Raw genomic sequence first — 6121 nt, forward strand, 5'->3', positions numbered from 1 at the left:
CCTTTTACAGTAACACCCAAACCTGTGTATACAAACGTTAACAAGAGGCGAAAACGTTTATGAACCCAGAGAACATTCGCTAAAAACAGGAATAACGTTGATGATATGAAAACGGAAAGAGAGAGAAAGAGAGAGGTGAACGAGAGAGAGACAAAGAGTATACGATGATTATATGGAAAGTGGGAGAAAGAGAGAAATAGGGAGCAAGAGAGAGGAAAACAAAAGACATACAAAGAGAGATGCTTTGATAATATGGAGAGGGAAACGGAGAGAGAAAGGAAGAGAGAAAGATAAACAAAAGCGAGTCGAGGATTAGCTATACGTTAATGATATGGGAGACAGAGAGAGGGAGAGACAGGGAGAGAGAGAAGTAAACAAAAGAGTGTCGATGAGAGAGAGAGATGCTTTGATTCGTCACGCGTGCAATAGATGTCGCAGATCACACGTCAGCGGGAAATAGAGGAAGTTAACCGTAAGTTGTGTTTCCTATTACTCTTTGTTATTTGTGTTGCGTCCCTCGCGTCCACACTGCAACACACACACACACACACACACACACACACACACACACACACACACACACACACACACACACGCAGACACGCACAGACACACACACACGGCCCCGCAACACTGTATATATTCCCTCGTTTATTTTTAGTCCTCCACCCCAACGCCGGCAGCACGAGATAAGCCGAGCCATTGTTAATATTTAAAAGCACAATATTACTACCAGATTTTCCGCCATTGCCCTGAATTATAGAAAACGGAGCGCTCCCAACTACGACCTCGGGGTGACTTTGGCATTTTACGATTTCTGCATTTATTTGTCTATTTTAATGCGTGGGTGTATTAGCGGGCTTCTATTTTATCTCTCATTACTACCTGATTATCCGCCATTGCCCTGAATTATAGAAAACGGGGCGCTCCACACTAGACCTCGGGATGACTTTAGCAGTTTACGATTTCTGCATTTATTTGTAATCTTTAATGCGTAGGTGTATTAGTATTGTTTGTATTTCATTATTGTTACCAACAGACTTTTCCGCCATGGCCTTGAATCATAAAAAATGGGGCGCTCCATACTGAGACCTCGGGGTGACTTTACCAATTTACGATTTCTGCATTTATTCGTCCTTTTTAACGCGTGGGTGTATTGGTAACACGTTTTTATCTAGTAATCTGAAGCTAAGAGACATTCCCCAGAGCGCGCCATACTGTAAACTCGGGGGTGACTTCAACAATTTCCGATTTCTCCATTTTTGGTGCTATTTTAATGCGTGGGTGTATTTGTATTATTATGTTTTTATCTCGTAGTCCGAAGCTAAGTGGCATTCTCCAGATATTTGAATTCCCCGACCTCATAAAACCATCATAAACAGTTGCCTTGTGCCATTATCATCGCTGTTCTCCGATAATTGAAAAGCGCGTGTCCCTAATTCCAGGCTTAAGACAAAAGAATTCCCAAAGTCAGAGCGGAAAGCGACGGAAACTTTACAATCTGCAAGAAGGAGAAAGTCGAGGAAGAGAAAGAGGGAAGGATACGGAGAGAGGAGCATGACTGTGCCTGTGTGTGTGTGTGTGTGTGTGTGTGTGTGTGTGTGTGTGTGTGTGTGTGTGTGTGTGTGTGTGTGTGTGTGTGTAAAATGTTATGAATAGATTTGTCTGATAAAATATATTCGTGATCAGTTTCCTCAAAATACTCATAAAAATATAGTGATGGATTTTCGCCGAAGAAGAAAAAGAAGAAAAATAGGAAGTAAAAGAGAGGAAAACTGGAGAATAAAAGAGCGAAAAAAATATGTAAAGAGAATAAAGTAAGTGAAGATGGAGAGAGAGAGAGAGGAAGGGAAGTTGAATAAAATGGAAAGAGGAAGAAAGAAAGGGAGGAAGAAAGAGATGGAAATAAGATAGTTGAAGATAAAGCGGAAAACAATGCGGAGAGAATGCAAGAGGAAGGAAGAAATGGAGGGAGAGAATGGAGGAAAAAGTTAAAGAAGAAGAGAAGGAAACGGGTGAGACAGGAAAATGAGGAAAATGAAAAGAGAAAGGAGGAAAGTAGTGCAAGGAAAATAAAGAACGGAGAAGAAAGAAATAGAAAGATGAGAAGTAAAAGAAGGAAAGAAGGAAGGGGAATATAATATGCTGAAGGGAAGGGAGAGAAATAGGTAAGAAAAATGAGGAAAAAAGTAAAGGGAGGAAAAAGGGAAGGGAACAGAGTATGATGATAGGGAGGAAAAAACTGAATAAGGAAAGAATGAGAGGGAAAGAGGCAAATGAGAGAGAGGAGGAAGGAAAGGATAGGAGGAGGAGGAGGAGGAGGAGGAGGAGGAGGAGGAGGAGAGGACCTGAGTCGGGCTATTCTCATTTTTACCACAAAGGTATAAAAACTTTTTCAATTATTTCGTCGGACGTAAATTCTACCGACGTATACTTCTCCTTTTCTTCCTTTCCCTTTCCTCCTCTCCCCATCCCTCCCTCTCTCCCTCCCTCTTGCTCTTTCCCTTTAACCTTTTCCTTCTCCTCTCTTCCCCTTCCCTCCCTTTATACCTCCTTAAAATTTAATGTTCTCTCTTCTCCTTCCTTCCTTTCTCTTCCTTCAGCTCCACACCCATCCTCTCTCTGCCTCCCTCCCACCCTTCATCTTTCCTTCCCTTCCTTACCTTTCCTTCTCTTCCCTCTCTTCCTTTATTCCTTTCTTTGTCCCTCCTTCTCTCTCTCTCTCACTCTGCCCCTCACTCTTTCATTCTTTTCCTTTATTTTTCTCTCCCTACCTCTCTCTCTGGCTTCCTCTTTCTCCTTCCTTCTTTCTCTTTCCACCTCCTCTCTCCTCCCTCCTCCCTCTCTCTACCTCCCTCCCTCCCTTCTAAGTTCCCCTCCTTCCTCCCTCACTTTTTCTCTCCCTCAAGTTCTCTGTCTCTCGCTCTTAACTTTCTCTTGACGAATCAATTTTCTGTCCCTTCATTTCCTTCCCTATCTGTCGTCCTTCAATCAGTATGTCTTTGTGTGTGTGTGTGTGTGTGTGTGTGTGTGTGTGTGTGTGTGTGTGTGTGTGTGTGTGTGTGTGTTTACCTAATTATGGTTCGCAGAAAAGAGAGACTTATGTTCGTAGTCTCCTGACAGCCATTTAATCATAAAAGACAAGTGTATTTTTTTCCACGTAATATATTATGAAATTGTATGTCCCAGTTGTCGGCGGTACTGTCTGTCTGTCTGTCTGTCTGTCTGTCTGTCTGTCTGTATGTATGTATGTATGTATGTATGTATGTATGTATGTATGTAAGTAGCTATGTATGTATGCATGTATGTATGTATGAATGTATGTGCGTATGAGTGTATGTTTGACTGGATCTCTCCACAATATTTTAAAAGCAAAGGAACACCTCCGTGAGAGAGAGAGAGAGAGAGAGAGAGAGAGAGAGAGAGAGGGATAGAGACGTTCGTAATCATAAGAAATCGCCTTGAAATCACAAAAATACTAGACAACGAAACCAACAAATTATGGGACCCGTGAAAATAAAGATCTGCACACACACAAGCCAACCAGCCAGCACCGCGCAAGACCCAGACCAAGACTTACTTTATATATCTACTAAAATGAACAAGGAAGGAAAAGTCAGAGGGGGGGGGGGGGAAGAAAATAACTCGTAAAAGTATCCTCATATTTAACAACTCCGCGGCAGCTTAGGGGAAAATAAATTCTGAACATAATCTTTAAAGCCTCCGAAAAATATAAGGTCGCCCCCCTTTGGTATGCTTCTAAATGCACTCCCCCGACTCCCCTCTGCCCGACGCCCCCTCACCCTTCGAAACGTAGCAATGTAACCTCTGTAAGCCATAAGAATATATATACTCACCCTCTCAGTATGCTTTAAAACGCTACCTCCCCTCTTCCTCCACCTCCCCCCCTTAGAAACGTACATTTATAATCTCTGTAACCATAAAAAATATAAAGTCCCTCCTTTGGTATGCTTCAAAATGCTCCCTGTTCCTCCTCCTCCCACCCCCGACCCCCTCCTCTTCCTCCCCTTTTGAAACGTACATTTGTAACCTCTGTAACCATAAAAAATAGTAAGTCCCCCTTTGGTATCCTTCAAAATGCTCCCTGCTCCTCCTCCTCCCACTCCCGACCGCCCCCCTCTCCTCCTCCCCCTTAGAAACGTACCTTTGTAACCTCTGTAACCATAAAAAAGATAGTAAGTCCCCCCTTTGGTATGCTTCGAAACGCCCCTCTACCCCTTTCCCCCCGGTTCGCCCCCTTTCCCACATTTAGAAACGTGGAAAGGATGAAAAGGAAAGGTTTAGGGGAAAGGGGAAGGTGGGGGAGGAAGGGAGGAAGGAAGAGTGAGTGGGAGAGAGATGCGGTGGTGATGGTGATTGTGATAGTGGTGGTGAAAAAATGCTACACTGAGTAAGAATGTAATAAAGAACAAAGAGGCAAGTAATTAATACCTTGAAGGAGGTGAGGAGTACCTTTGTAACCTCTGTAAACTTTAAAATAGTCCTGTATAGTAGTTTCGTAATTGTGTCTTTCCCTCGGTATAGTTCAAAACACCCCCTCCCCCCTTTATCCCACCCCCCGATCTCCCCCTCCCCCTCCTTAGAAACGTTCCATTGTAACCTCTGTAACCATTGAAAACAGTCCTGTAGTCTCGTATTTGTATTTTTGTAATTTAACGCTTTCATAACTACTTCAGCCATTGGAAATCTGAATATTGTTTCCACTTTAGTTTATTGTAATCGTAACCAATCAAAAGTTGCCCCGTCCGCTGCTGTTTCATTATCTGTTTTCATCACGTGCGTCCATTAATTAAAACTGAAGCATGTGTTGGAAAATAATAAAGTACAGCGAACTACTTTTAATTGATTGCGATTATGATACACCAATATCGGAACGTTATATTCAGATTTTTAGCGACTAAACTAATTATGAAAGTGTCGTTTGAAAGAGTATCTCCTATATTGCACTAAAACGTAATTATTTCCAACTTTATCGGGCTTTTATTTTTCTTAGGGGCTTTTTTCTCATTTGTTTTTGCCCTTGAGGTGCATACTTTATAAAAAAAAAGTTTCCGCTCACAGACTTTTTTTCGTGGCCAAATTACGCTGATTTCCAACTTTATCGGACTTTTTTTTCTTAGTGGGCTTTTTCTTCTCATCTGGTTTTGCCCTTGAGGTCTTTTGTTTACTGTAAAAAATAAGTTTCCGCCTACACCCTTTTTTTCGTGGCCCAATGGCGCTGAAAACTATCTCTCACTTGTCAATATCTCACACAAAATGGTCTGCCATCCACTTCCCTACCACAGTTGCCTCTCCCATCGTCTGGTCGCACCCGAAGCCCTCACTCCAGGCCCACATTTCCACGGCCAAAGGACCCCACTTTCAATTTGTCAGCACGGACCGTTTTCCTATTCACCACGTCACCGTCCGGCCTTGTTATCCACTCGTTCGCCAATCAACAACCTTTCCCACCATCAAGTTCACATAGAGTGTTTCCTTGTCCAGCCCTATCGGAAAACTGTCATCCTTTGTTAGTTTACCAATTGGAATCTGCTTTATCCACACATATCGTTTTTTATTCACTTTTCTGTATATAATTCTCTCCATAGGTAGTTGTACTTCCATAACCTTTCTCTGTTCATCAAATCTATGTATTCTTATTCCCCTTCATTATCTCAAATTCCTTTCTTCTATCAGCCGTTTATAAGTGCATCACTATTATTAACATCTCCATTTAAATATACGGAAAATCATGTCTTTATTTCAGTTAACCTATCAATATATCTATCAGCTCTCCTTATTCGCTCTCTCATCCAAAGATTCTTCCCCACCAACCTTTCCTAACGCACTAAATCAATGGCAGACGGTCACCCTCTCTCAGTATATTTACCATAACCGTTTACCTAACCATCAGGCGCTCCAGTAACCCACCTTTATCCACTTTCCCACTCCCATCCAACGCTTGTCACAGGAAATCTTTCGCCTTTCAGTAAATCTACGGCAGTGCTCCCCCTCTTTCAGTACATTTGCCATAACCGCTTACCTAGCCATCAGCGGCTCCAGTAAGCCACCTTTATCCACTTTCCCACTCCCATCCAATGCTTTTGTCACATGAAATCTT

This window comes from Eriocheir sinensis, chromosome 33, assembly GCF_024679095.1.
Source record: "Eriocheir sinensis breed Jianghai 21 chromosome 33, ASM2467909v1, whole genome shotgun sequence".
Lineage (NCBI taxonomy): Eukaryota > Metazoa > Arthropoda > Malacostraca > Decapoda > Varunidae > Eriocheir > Eriocheir sinensis.